Source organism: Lacerta agilis, chromosome 2, assembly GCF_009819535.1.
Source record: "Lacerta agilis isolate rLacAgi1 chromosome 2, rLacAgi1.pri, whole genome shotgun sequence".
Classification (NCBI taxonomy): domain Eukaryota; kingdom Metazoa; phylum Chordata; class Lepidosauria; order Squamata; family Lacertidae; genus Lacerta; species Lacerta agilis.
In genome coordinates, this window is record NC_046313.1 from 110980867 (window position 1) to 110995932 (window position 15066).

Consider the following 15066-nt stretch of genomic DNA (forward strand, 5'->3'; position numbering starts at 1 on the left):
ACAGATCAAACTATTTCTACATGGAGGTAGCTACCCTAACATCTGATTCATTTTCAGAATAATATGTTAATAAACAAACAGATATGGGAAAATGAGGAATGGGGAGAAGCTGAAATGGGCAGGTTTCCCCATTCCTCCTCAGTCCTGACTCCATTCTTCTGCTGCTTGTTTCCTCCCTAGTAACAATAGCGGCACTTACAAGGAGGTCTTTGCTTCCTTTGACCAGTTGTGCTTGATAGGCCAGATTTTCCTCTTTCTCTTTCCTCAGAATCTCCAGGCAGCGAGAGATCTCTCCCTAAAGAGAAAAGGAAAAACTGAGTTTTGACTGAGACACACAGAGAGGAGATGAATATTATACTGCCTTCTTGGGTCCAGTGGCCTTGCTATAGTAGCGAAGTAGTTTACTGGAGGAAATAAAAGTCCAGAGGTCTTCAACTTTTTTGGGTCCACGGCTCCCTGAACCATTCTTTCTGCGGGGCTCAGGATCCCAGTTAGGTGCCCCCTTACTTGCAGAGCTTGCAGCCCCTCACCCTTTTCTGAACACCCTCCCTTGTGGGGTGCTCTCTCAGCCTCCTCTCCCCTCTCCTTAGGAGTCCTCCTCTTGGTCTCTGAGCTGCCCCAAAGAGAGACACCTCCTCACGCTGCCCCACAGGGGCCTGGGACTTGTCTGTCCATTCCCAACAGCAAGGGCCCCTCACCAGTTTGCTTGCTTACTTCCAGGCCGCCTCAGCTCCTGGCAGCCAACACCCCTTGGCCAGCCGCAGTGGCACCATTTGCCTGTGGAGCTTGCAAGCCTTTGGGAGGCCCCCCGTGTGGGGGTCAGGAGCCCAGTTAGGTGACCCCTTGCCTGCAGAGCTGGCATTATTGGCATTGCATGGCACAGGAGCAATTTTGCACCACTGTAGTAGAACAAGTGATCTGTTTTTTTAAGGGAATAAAAGGCATTTTTAAGTTTCTTCTCAAGCAGAATTATAATATATATATATATATATATATATATATATATATATATATATATATATATATATATATATAATAGCACAGGTCCCCACTGAACCCTCAATGCACAGGCCCCACAGCACCCCCAGAATAAGCATGCTCCCCACCAGTAGGTGCTTCCATCCACCCCCACTCCAAAACCTGCTTCCAACAGATACTTGGAGGGGGGTGGATCCTGCACCATCTGGTCAATTCCTGGCCACCAGCGCGCCCCCCCCGCCCCCCACCCCACCCCCCACAGCTAATCCCTTTCTGCTCCAGGGCATTGAGGAGTCATCCTGCTAGCCAAAGGAGACATGTACTTAGTTGTGTATGTGCAATTTACATTTGTTGTGTTCTTAATATGTACAAAGCAATCTTGCTGGGGATGTTGATGAGGTTAACCCTTTCTCTCCCTGCCACGACTCCAACCCAAATCTTTGAAGCTGCTGTCAGTATTTCAAGGGAAGATCCCATTGTCCCCCTGGCTGAGAGAAAGACTTCAACTCCCTCCTCCCAGTCATCCCAGGAGCCCTCAGGCTTCCCCTGGGCTGCTTCTAAAGTAATAAACAACCACCAATTAATGCCCGTGACTACAGTCACACCCCGGGTTGCATACGCTCCGGGTTGCGCACTGTTCGGGGTGTGAACTGCACCCCGGAACAAATTGAGTGTGCAACCCGGGGTACCACTGTACTTTGGACCTGACAATAAAAAAGAAAACCTCCCAAGAAGAATCCACAGCTATTTCTCCCCCTCAAGATCCAGGGATATCCTACCTTGCATTCCTCGAAAGCCTCCTTCAGATGAATCACATTGTGATTTTCATGTTCATTTGATCTGTCACACAGCATGTAGATGGGGGCTTCATCCTCCTTGCAGAATAGCTTCCGGGACTCCTGGTGCTCCTCACACTCTCCTCCTTTTCTTTCTTCTCCCCCCACCTTACTGAGATTCTTGATTAATTCTACGAAGTTTTCCAGTTGCCGGTTGGAGGTGAGTTTACTTATCTGGACTTTTTTTCTGCACTGAGGGCAGAAAACCTGCCCCACTCTTGCCCCCCTGCACTGGATCAAGCAGGATCGGCAGAAGTTGTGCCCACACCCTGGGATGATCACTGGATCCGTAAAATATTGCAGGCAGATGGAGCAAGTGGTTTCATCACGGAGACCCTGGATGGGATCCCCAGCAGCAGCCATGGCTCCCTCAAGCCAAAATTTTGAGTTAGGTTTCACTTTTTCTGTTTTCAGTCACTGGGAGTTTCCTTTCCTGGAAATGACTCAGAAACTCAGTGACCGCATGATTTTTTTTTTTAAAAAAAACAAAATGTCCCCAGGTCTTTGCAGTTGCTGAATGTTTTCTCAAGTAGCAGCAAATGCTTCTTGGTTGCTTCCCATGTTTTAATTGCACAAACACACACTTACTTTGGTCTCTAAGGTGCTACTGGATAAAATTTTCAATTTTGTTTCGACTATGGCAGACCAATACGGCTACCCACCTGTAACACACTTACCTAGTAAGTTGTGGTTTTCATACTTTAACAGGGGCATACTCAGGATCAAAACTAGGGGGGCAAGCCATGGTTGCCCGCCCCTCCCCCAGTTTCCCAGAGTTGTCGACCTTTTGGCTGGCGGGGTGGCATGACGTGGCCCAGGACTCCTGTGATGCAGGGGGCAATAACCAGAGGCGTAGTAAGGTTAGGTGCATGGCCATCTTAAGCATATCCAGTGCCGGAGTACAAAGATCTTTCCGGAGGCCCCCCCCCCCATTTCCCACATCATACATTCAACACACATTTAAAGCACATGATTTCACCCAGAGAATCCTGGAAACTGTAGCTTCCCACTCACAGAGCTACAGTTCCCAGGATTCTCTAGAGAAAGTCACATGCTTTAAATGTGTGGTCTACTCTAGAACTGGCGTCAGCGGCTGAACATCTGCTTGACATGCGGAAGGTGCCTGGTTCAGTCCCTGGCATCTCAAGGTATGCTGGAATAGGACTGCCTAAAAATTCCAGAGGGCTGTTGTCAGTCAGTGTAGACACTATGGAGCTAGGTAGGCCAGTGATACAACTCTGGTTAAGTTATCCCTCTATAAAAGTAATATTTCATTTCCTCAGGTCATGTGTCCCCTGTTAAACTGGCATTGTGGAGGAGGTTGTCCCATATAATGGATTGGGGGGGGAGGATTCTCCTTAATGGAAAAAATAAAGGTAAAGGTACCCCTGACTGTTAGGTCCAGTCGCGGACGACTCTGGGGTTGCAGCGCTCATCTCGCTCTATAGGCTGAGGGAGCCAGTGTTTGTCCGCAGACAGCTTCCGGGTCACGTGGCCAGCATGACTAAGCCACTTCTGGCGAACCAGAGCAGTGCAAGAAACACTGTTTACCTATTTATCTACTTGCACTTTGACGTGTTTTTGAACTGCTAGGTTGGCAGGAACATGGAAAAAATAGGATTAAGCAAATAAGAGAGCCAGGGAAGTATAGCAGTTAAGAATGTTGGGCTAGGTCGGACCTGAGACCCAGGTTCAAATCCCCACTCAGCCAAGAAGCTAATTGCACGACCTTGGACCAGTTGTTCTCTCTCAGCCTTGCCTACCTTGCAAAGTTGTTACAAAGATGAAATGAAAATCATGTTTACTTCCTTGGACACCTTGGGGGAAATGGAGGTGTACAAATGTAGTAAATAAAGAAAATAAATAAATGAGGACTGTGTAACTGGAAAGGTACTTTTCCCCAAGTCAAACCATCTAGCTCAGTACTGCATACACTGACTGGCAGCAGCTCTCCAGGGTTTCAGGCAGGGGGGATTCCTAGCCATACATGCAGATGCCAGGGAGGAAAACTTGGGTGCAAGGTGTTCTAACCACTTAAGGGGGTGTTATAGCAAAAAAAAACCATACACGTGTTGCACAAGCACAACTCTATACATTTCTCAGCCACCCTAGCAACTTTCTTTTACACATGGCCTTCCCTGTAGATAAGGGGAGATAGGCTCGAAAACCCCGGTTTCCTTTCCCTTACGGACTTTGTTTATTCATAAAAAATGACGTTCCGACACAGCGCCCCTGGTGGCCAGCTCGTTGGTACTGCAGGCTTATCTTGACAGGTTAACAAGGTGTCAATACAATGTTTCCGCAGTCAATTGACCTTGACTGATCCAATCAAAATGTTGCAACTTTGAGATACAATGTTTCCGTTTTGTTTCTGCACGTTTATTCCTGACTTTTTCGCTTGTAAAACGAAGCCCTTTTGAAATCTAGCGACAGGGCTGACCTGGAACTTCATCCTCCATAATCTGCAAGGCGTGACAGCACGTACACAGCGGACCCAGGAAACCTGACTTTCCCACCTCAGCATCGCCAGACGGAAATATCTGGTTAACAAAAGACCACCGCTCAGGACCACCAAGAACATTTATATGGTCAGTATGAACTCTCTCGTTTCTTCCACTCTCCTCTCTTACTGAAGTCATTTACCACGCACAGAATATCAGATCATCTCTATCCACTGTGAGTTCTTGGATGTCTGTTCAAATTTACTTCGTCACAGAATTTTTTTTGCAAACAAAGAATGTTCATATGGTTTTTCATGCCTCTTCTCTCCGTTATGAGTTATCTCTCACTCTCTTTTTTGCAAATTAATTTTTATTTTATAAAAAACAGACATGAAAAAGGAGCAAAATTGACAAAGTACAATACTAATGATACTAACACTAATAATAGAATCGTCCTCCAGGATAGCAGGGGGTTGGACTAGATGACCCCCGTGGTTCCTTCCAACCCTACAATTCTATGATTCTATGACCTGACCCCTTCACCCTAAGGCCCCAGGGTGGGTTGAAGTACCAAAAAAGAAAAAACTTTGAGCCACAATATTGAAAGCAGCGTGAAACAACTTAAAATTACAAAATTAAGGTGGGCCTTGAAAATACACATTTCAAGCGTCCAAAGCCATTCACTGAAATCCTCTGGGATTTTCTGGAGCTTGGGGGGGAGGGCTCTTTACCCAGAGGATCTACTTTCCCATCCTAAAAATACAACGCTTGTAAGCCCAATCTTTCTCACAATGCCATGTCTCATATTTTATCTAGCCAGCCTTTCATGCAGAATCCCATTGTTTTCCGGTGACCCATTTGTGCCACAGATGGAAGCAGGAATCCAGGTCACAGTGAATCAGTTGAGGCTTATCAGGAAATTGAAATAGTTTAAAACGTTGCTTTCTGAATTCTGGATGACATTGTCTTAAAAAGGTGTCATACCTCAAACATTTCAGGCTTCATCCGGTAACACTGTACCAATGTCAACACCTTCGAGCTCTGAGGAACCTCCTGTGAGTTTGCTGGTGCTTTAGCAGGGCCCCACTCTGGCTGAAGCATTCCCCACATTGAAAACATTTGTATGATTCCTCCCTAGTGTGGACATCCCAATGTGTCCACAAAGCTCTTTCTCGATAGAACCTTTTTCCACACTGAGAACATTCATGTTTTTTCTCTCCAGTATGAATCAGTTGATGTTCCTTCAAATGATGAGTCTGCTTGAAGCATTTCCCGCAATGAGAACATTTGTAGGGCCTGTCTCCGCTTCCCTTGACTGACTTTGTAGAAATAAAGCTCTGCCTACACTCAGGAGAATTATGAGGCTTGGCTTGCATTGGGTGGCCCGGATGTCTAGTCAAGTTACTTCTTTTCCTATTCCAAGAGAATTTGCCTTTTCTCTCTCCTCCTCTTGTTCTCTGCTGTTGCCGGACATCTTTCTGTGGCATGGGATGCTCATTCTCCACTGTTTGCGTCGTAGCATGTTCTGACTGATAGCGATACCTCCTGCCATACCTGGAAAACAAGGCCGTTCCCCCCCTTTTGCCAACTGTGGAGGTCTGGCTAATGACAACTGCAGGACCTTCTGTGAGCTCATTGCATTCATTCCCTCTCTCCACGGGGTTCTTCCCATCTTTGAATTGGCATCCTTCCTCCTTAATCTCGCCGGGCTCCAGCCCATTCCCAGGGTTTATCTCCGGGGGAGTCCAGGGTGTGTCCTCTGGCTTATTTCCTCCGCACTGAGAATTCTCCACCTCCACCTCCACCTCACTTCCTTTCCCATCACCTGCAGAGACAGAGAGAGGAATTTTACCCATGGATCGGTTGAAGTTTACAGGATTACCTGGACCTGAGGGGGAGAGCTCCTTACCCAGAGAATCTCCGTTCCCATCCTCCTCTTGCTCCAAGACTTTCCAAACCAGGGTCTGTGGGCCTGGCTGTGTCACGCTCAGCTTGATGATCTGCAACGGGACACCCCTTTCCTTGAGAGCCATTAGTCCCTGCCAACAGGGGAAAGACAGCCATCTCCAGAAACTCAGATCTTGGTGAGGAAGAATATCATTAAGTAAATATTAAAGTAAAACCTTTCTTCTTGTTGTTCTTTTAATGACATGGGGTAGGGGTGGGGACAAAACATTGTTAGGGGGCTATATAGAGCCTGCAGAGCAGCCAGCCAAATCAAAAAGTTACAGCTCTGTGGGCAGCCTTTAGGACACACACTGTGATTTGCTACCACCTTGCAGATATGAAACCCACCACAAGGCCACATACCTCCCTCTCGCCAGCTTGGTCCATTCTGTGTCCTCCTGGAGCAAGCAACGAAGTGGAGTGACTTGAGCCCTTGATTGCCCTGCCTGCAAAAGATTTTAGAATCAGAATCATATTAGAGTTGGAAAGGACCCCAAGGATCATCTAGTCCAACCCCCAGCAATAGGCAGTTGTCCCATACAGGGCCTGAACCTACAACCTTGGCATTATCAGCACCATGATCTAACCAACTGAGCCATTAGTCCTGTTAAGGTGAAGCAGTGCTTTATCTTTCAGTCAGCATGAGATTTCAGACAGGCAGAACTGGTCCATACCTGCATTTTTAGTCTAGCCAGATACAAAGGCGTACTGGAGTAGGAGCACAGGGAGCTGCCTTCTACTGAGCCAGGCCCTTGGTCCATACAGCCCACACTGACTGGCAGTGGCTCTCCAGAATTTCAATCAGGAGTCTCTCCCAACCTCACCTGGAGATACCAGGGATTGAATCTGGGGCTTTCTCTCTTTGCCACTGAGTTATGGACCTTCTTATCCCTTATCTCTTTGAAGGAAAGGGAAATTTTGGCAGAGGGAGGTTGTGATTCCATGGGGAAGAAGGATGATATCCCCACATAAATCTTCTGCCTGACATTCAGGTGTGCAGTTGCCCTGTGCACCTGCACAGCATGCAAGGATATAAGTGGAGAGTATTCCTTGTGGAGCCCAGATTGTAGAAATGTCTAAATCTGGCTTGTTGGAGGACATGCATAAAGAGCTGGAGAGGCCAATCCTCCTGGTCCTTCCACAGCAGTAGTGAACAAGAAAATTCAACTGGTCACCTGCAAAGTGAGGCTGCAGTGGCCCACATCCCCTTTTCCACAGACTCATAACAGGTAATGAAGCTCTGGCCTTTCCTTTTCACCTGATTGGCTTAGGTTTTCCCCATAGAAAAGCATATAGCACTGAATAGCTGCCCTGGGAATCCTCACCAGGAACACCAATCTCCCTGCCGCCATTCTGCTCGGCTTCTTCATAGATCTGGACCTGTGTGGCACCCAGAGAATCCATGTGCTCTTCCTTAAGTTGCCCCTGAAACATGGAGAAAGATCCCCATCAGGATAGAGAGAAAATGCTGGGAGAGGAACTGCTGTAACTTAGCAAGAGACACATTCTGCTCCCCTTATTCTTATTGTGGTTATAATTCAAGTGGCAAATATCAACAGCATCACTAGTCCTCATGAGGTTTGATGTGCAGCCAATTAAGGTGTGTATGTCTGATCATCACCCAGAGTTCCCCCTAAATGCTTCCCTTCCTGTTGCTGCTCCTGGCCAAAACTGGCAGAGCTGCAAGAGGTACACTGTTCTGTGCATTAACGCATCTACACACCAGGAAAAGCTACACCTGTGGATTTTCACCCCTTCCTCAAGAATACGTTCCCCTTGCAAACTGAAGACAGGGATACAAAGGATTTAATGCACCCTTCCAACAGATGTCAAGGAAATAAGCAGCTATCCTATTTTTAAAAGACATCTGAAGGCAGCCCTGTTTAGGGAAGCTTTTAATATTTAATGCTGTATCGTTTTAACACTTGATTGGGAGCCACCCAGAGTGACTGGGGAAACTCAGCCAGATGGGCAGGGTACAAATAAATTATTATTATTAGTATTATTATTAATGCAGCTGAAACCACTTGAGGAATCACAGAAAACAAAGTTTGTCAGATATTATAGTAGAACCCTTGCAAAGAAACAGTTAAAACAAGGATCAGTTGTCAATAACAAGTTAATCACTGTGGCAGATTTGTTCAGAAATGAACTGCAGTAGCTGGATGAGTGGAACGGCCTCTAGCTTTACTAAACCAGGAAACATATATAATGTTTATTTTATAAAATTTGTACATTGCTTGCTTTGAGGAAAAGCTTTCAAAGCAGTTTACAAATAAGAAAATAATGAAACTATCAATACATTAATGACACTGGTGAGGGAAAATGGCACACGACAGAGAGCTGCAGGAATGAAAACAGAAGAGAGCAAGCCTGCTGAATGACTGTTAATCGGAAAGTCCTCGGATAATTTGTTTAAAGTTCTGAGGTGGAGACTAACTTTGTTACCATTCTTTTTGTTACTTGGGAGTGAGGAGGAATTCCCCCCCCCCCTGTCTTGGCAAAGGAGCTATTTGTTAGTTACAGAGAACATTACGGTAATTCACTGCGCTCCATCCATTTTAGTGTTACATGATTCTGCCAACAGCAGATTTCATTTGATTTTTGGATCGTGTTTCTCCGCCCCACCCCCCACTTTTTCCCTTCTTCGGATGCTCCCATGATAGATTTATTTAATTATTATTTACTCTTGTGGATATAGTATTTGACTTATCTTCATTTCTCTTGGGGTCTGTGACGCAGACTGTTTGGATTAAGCTGAAAAGCGGTTGAAGACCGGGAGGGGAATCCCCTCTTGGATTATAGTATTGGCTTTGATTTTTATTCTGTTGTTTTGGAGTCTGTAAGGATTTTGGTGTTTTTATTTTTGGCCAGAAATCAGGTGGAGACACTTTCAAAAAAGGAGTCAGTAATATACTGACCAGTCAGCTAAGTTGATATTAAATAATTTCCTGACTGAGAACAGTAAAATAATTAAAGGAACAAGACAAGGCTGCCCGTTGTCACCTTTGTTGTTTAAAATAGTTTTAGAAGTATTGGCGCAAAAAAATAAGATGTAATCAATATATTAAAGGTGTAAGAGTGGGACAGAGACAATATACATTAAAAGCATTTGCAGACAAATTGGTGATATATGTAGAAGAACCAATAGTCAACCCCGAAATCTCTTATTATGAGAGATTTTTTTTTAAATGGCAGGGTAGCAGATTATAATATTAATAAAGGTAAAACCAAACCCTTAAAAATATGAATGATGAGAGTAAAAATAAATTTCAAGATGTACCTGGATTAAAGATTGAAAGGAGGGTTAAGAATTTAGGAGTATGGGTAACAGCAAATAATATAAATCTGTAAAAAGATAACTACCAGTATTTAAAAACCTGAGAAGATATTAAAAGAAATTTACAAATTTGGAACAGAATGAATCTTTCACTATTAGGCAGAGTGTCGTCTATAAAAATGAATGCATTACCTAGAATGTTATTTGGGTTTCTTTTTTTTTTAATAAGAATTTATTGATTTTACTACAACAAATAAAACACCAACATTGACCCATCCCCTAACTAAAAATAGACAAATACATATACACCAATAATTCTTCTTCTTGTGTCATAACAAAAAAAAAATCTTGGTCGAATCTTGGCACAGACTTCCCCTGCCTTTCACCCTCGGTTCTAATACCAAATATTACTTTAATAACTTCATATACTAAAAATAAATCTAATTCCAACAAAAATCAATCATTTTATAACTTCCTGTTAATTCCACACAAAATTCTAATTCTTAACACATTATTCTCAAATATAAATCATCACAAATATCTTCTTTCACTATAACTGCTGTTAATAACAAAATTTAAATATCTCTTCTCTTAATCAAAAGCTTAAAGTCTTAACACACCGGTTTCAGGTTACCACAATATACCATTTTTCCTCTTTTCCCTTAATGCAGTTCAGCCTATCCCCCTTCTGTCCATTTCTTTTGGTCGTATTGCTCCAGAACCGCTCCTCGAGGTGTCTTCTTTTCTTGCATATCCACAGATCCAAACAAAATCCATAACAATCCTTGCATAAAACATCAGGGTATACATATCTTCTTCTTCCAGCTTCTCCGGTTCTTCATAACATTCTTCTTTAATTCCCGTCCTGGGTCTGCCACCCCCAAAGGACGTTTCATTTTTCCGGAGCCGCCAGATCATTCCACTCTGGTCTTCGGTCATCCCCTTCAGTTCCATGCCAAGGCTTTCTTCCAATGCTGCCATTTCCTGAATAGTTTCCTCTGTGGGGTACATCTTTTCTGACATATCCCGGTTCAAAATCTGCAGTTTTCGGTTGAGCAGTTCCAGTCCCAAAATAGTAATCCTTTGTTCATCACTCATCTCACAGTTCATAGCCAACTCAAAGACAAAACCCAACATGTCAGAAGCGGGCACAGGTGTCAAATTACAGTTTCGATTTCCAGGGTTCTCCATCTTAATACCAGTAACTTTCCACTCAGTCAAAGTCTTTCACGGCCATTTTCCCAGTGTCCAGGGTGTAAGACTCACAAATTTTAAAAAGAGATATTCTCCACAAGCTTATTCCCCGGAGGGAGATCAAAAAAGCCTCACTTGTCAAAATCCAAATACTTTGTAATCATCGCTGTAACAGCAGTCTCTCAAACTGGTTACTTTCTAACCCCCGAAGGGAGGGAGGCAGACGTCCTTTGCGAGTATCTCCCGGGTCGTTAAAAAGGTACAAAAGCAAAGTCCAGTCGAATACTCACGACCACCGGATTTCTTTTTAGTTCCAGACTTGACAGGTAGAACATTGACGCTCGTCGCGGGGGTGACCGACGCTCCGCGTCTCGGTTGGGGCATTTCCCCTATAGCCCGGCTCCGTGGTCCCTTCACCCCCACTCCCCCTTTACAGGAGGAGCGAGGGAAGGGTTCAGAGCCATAATGGGCACAGCCGGGGAGCCCGGGGTGCAGGACGCTCTTCCCGCACCCCACCGGAGCCCCGCTTTGTGGTAGCGGGGCTCCAACCCCCGAGACGGACTGGGTCGCCTCGCAGCCAAGGCAACCCACGACCGCTCCACGATGGCGTCGCCGCCGGAAGTGCCGTTATTTGGGTTTCAATCAGTTCTGGTGACTGGCAAGACAGATTGTTTCAAGGCATGGCAAGAAGATATTTTTAAATATATTTGGCAAGGGGAAAAACCAAGGATAAAATATAAAGGAATGGCATAAAGAGGGGTAAGGAAGTCGAGTACAGTGGTGCCTCGACTTACGAAGAGAATCTGTTCCAAAGGCGCCCTCGTAAGTCGAAATCTTCGTAAGCCGAAGGCGCCATCTCGGAACGGGAAAAAACTTCGTAAGTTGAAAAAACTGCATTGAAAACCTCGTAAGTCGAGGTATCGTGCTGCTGCTTCCCCTTCGTAACTCAAAAATTTCAGAATTTTTCAGAATTTCACTTTTTCACTTCCGGAACTGATTTAGAAGTCAAAAACGTTAGAAGTCAAGTCGCTCGTAAGTCGAGGTAACGCTGTATTTAAATGTTAAAATGATTGTAAAATTATTGAAATGTATAAAACTGAAAATCATTACACATACACACACACACACACACACACCAACTTTATATTATAGGAAAATATGTATTATATGCCTTTAATCAAATACCAGTAATAATAGCAGGGAAATGCTCTTCTATGGAAAGGCATGCATCAGACGAAATAAAGTTTTTTCAGAAACTTTCCCTTTTGCTATGTGTTATCAATTCTATCCATTTTAAGCTGAACAAAGGTAGGTGGTCCCAACAATCTATATCACATTAAAACCCTCACCTGCCACTCTGCAGCCTCGTCCAAGTCTTGCTGGCTGGCCATCAGAAACTCCTCCGCCAGGGCCACCGCCTGCGAACACGACTCTGGTCCTCCTGCTCGGATCCAGCTCTGCAGCTCTGGCGGGAGGCTGGCCAGGAACTGCTCCAGGACCAGCAACTCCAAGATCTGCTCCTTGCTGCGTCTCTCCGGCTTCAGCCATCGGTGGCAGAGATCCTGAAGCTGCAGGTGGATGCTCCGGGGGTCCTCCACCTGCTGGCAGCAGAACTGCCGGAAGTGTTGGCGCTCAGCTTCCGTCCTCAGGGCGGCCCCTCGCAAGATGGCTGCCTTCACCTTCCCATAATCCTCTCTGTCTCTGGCTTCCAGGCTCTGGAAGGCCTCGTCTGCTTCCCCGCTCAGCGCAGGCAGGAGCCGGGCCGCCCACTCTCCTCTGGGCCAGCGGCAGGCTTTGGCCACTTGCTCAAAGGAGGCTAGGAAGGCCTTGGCGTCTTCCCAGGGGGCAGACTCAGGCGTCTCTGGGGGGCTTCTGCATTCTGGGTGAAGGGGCTGCAGGGTCTTCAGGAACTGCTGCCATTGGGCTTCCCAGCGCTGCTGCATCCCCATGGCAGGTTCATCTTTGTGATCTTGAGACGCTCCACATCCTGGTCGCTCAGTGGCATATTCAACCTTGTGGCTGCCATTTGCTTTGTCTGGTTTGATTACTAGTTCCGGGCCTGCAGATTTTGGCTTCTTCATGCCTTTCTCTTTTATCTCTACTCAGATTTAGACATTAGAGAGCAAGTAGCAACCCTTCCAGGAAGTTGATTTCTGGCCAAAAATAAAAACCCCCAAAATTGCAGTCACTCAAACGTTTGAAATCTTGCTGTCACTCAACAATTCAGGCTTGATGAAATTTGACACGCAACAACGGAGCTGTAATTTTCTAGAGAACCACAGCAGCCCAAGAAAAGTTTCTACCTGAATGAAAGAGATACAATGGAAGTGTAAAATACCACTAGGGAAGAAAAAAAAGAGGAGAGATCAGCCTGCTGTTGTAGAAGCCGGGAAGGATGAATTTATTTAAAAGTGGCATATATTGGGATGGAGAAGAAACAGAAACAAGGAAGGGAAGAGTCAGCATATGTATGCAGCAGGGATTTTAAAAGGATACATGCTTAAGACTATCATCCTTATTCTCTTTATTTCTGCAGTATTCAGAAAGCATCTGAGATTGGCAGAGAAGGCACTCTTGGTAGTTCCTCCACCTTCTCCCTGCCAGGAGGAGCTGACCCGGGAAAGGGCATTTTTTGTGGCAGCCCCAAAGTTGTGGTCCTTAAGGTGAAGTGGGCAGGTCATAGAATCATAGAATTGTAGGGTTGGAAGGAACCCCAAAGGTCATCTGTAAGAATGGATACAAAAACTGGTGGAATATGCAGAAATGGCGGGGGGGGGGGAAGAAATCAAGAAAACAAACTTTTTATAAAAGAATGGAAATTGAATATTTACAAACAAACTGTAAACAATAAGTAAACGGACAGGATTAGTGTAATAACCTGCAGTTTCATAAGAGTATGTATTTAAAGTACCTTTACCATTTACCACAGCAAACTATGGCAAGTTCTTAAAGAAAAGGGAGTGCCGGATCACCTCATTTGTCTCCTGAGAAATCTCTATGTGGGACAAGAAGCTACAGTTAGAACTGGATATGGAACAACTGATTGGTTCAAAATTGGGAAAGGAGTACGGCAAGGCTGTATATTGCCTCCCTGCTTATTTAACTTATATGCAGAATTCATCATGCGAAAGGCTGGGCTGGATGAATCCCAAGCCGGAATTAAGATTGCCGGAAAAAATATCAACAACCTCAGATATGCTGATGATACTACCTTGATGGCAGAAAGTGAGGAGGAATTAAAGAACCTTTTAATGAGGGTGAAAGAGGAGAGCGCAAAATATGGTCTGAAGCTCAACATCAAAAAAACTAAGATCATGGCCACTGGTCCCATCACCTCCTGGCAAGTAGAAGGGGAAGAAATGGAGGCAGTGAGAGATTTCACTTTCTTGGGTTCCATGATCACTGCAGATGGTGACAGCAGTCACGAAATTAGAAGACGCCTGCTTCTTGGGAGAAAAGCAATGACAAACCTAGACAGCATCTTAAAAAGCAAAGACATCACCTTGCCGACAAAGGTCCGTATAGTTAAAGCTATGGTTTTCCCAGTAGTAATGTACGGAAGTGAGAGCTGGACCATCAAGAAGGTTGATCGCCGAAGAATTGATGCTTTTGAATTATGGTGCTGGAGGAGACTCTTGAGAGTCCCATGGACTGCAAGAAGATCAAACCTATCCATTCTTAAAGAAATCAGCCCTGAGTGCTCACTAGAAGGACAGATCCTGAAGCTGAGGCTCCAGTACTTTGGCCACCTCATGAGAAGAGAAGACTCCCTGGAAAAGACCCTGATGTTGGGAAAGATGGAGGGCACAAGGAGAAGGGGACGACAGAGGATGAGATGGTTGGACAGTGTTCTCGAAGCTACTAACATGAGTTTGGCCAAACTGCGAGAGGCAGTGAAGGATAGGCGTGCCTGGCGTGCTCTGGTCCATGGGGTCACGAAGAGTCGGACACGACTGAACAACAACAACATATTTAAAGAAGATGGATAAAGGAATAAGTTAAATTAATTTAGAGCATGCAGAAAATGTAAAAAGATAAATTTAAGGAACCGCAAAAAAAGGAGTAACAGAATTCTGAAATGTCCGAATGATTGTAAAACTACTGGAATGTATATAACTGAAAATCATAAAACAAATAAAATGCAGAGCTGTTCGGCAGTGGAACGGGCTCCCTCGGGAGGTTGGATGGCCTTGCTTTCGTTGAGATTCCAGCATTGCGTGGGGTTAGACTGGACGACCCTTGGAGCCCCCTCCATCGCAACATTTCTAATAGAGTCGTACCTGAAGCGGCGAGGAAGCTGCTGCGAGACTCTCGGCTGCTCGGCTCCCTTCGAATGGCTGCAAAAAAAAGTCTCCGTCCGGGAAGTTGGCGGGCGAGGGGACCCCGATCC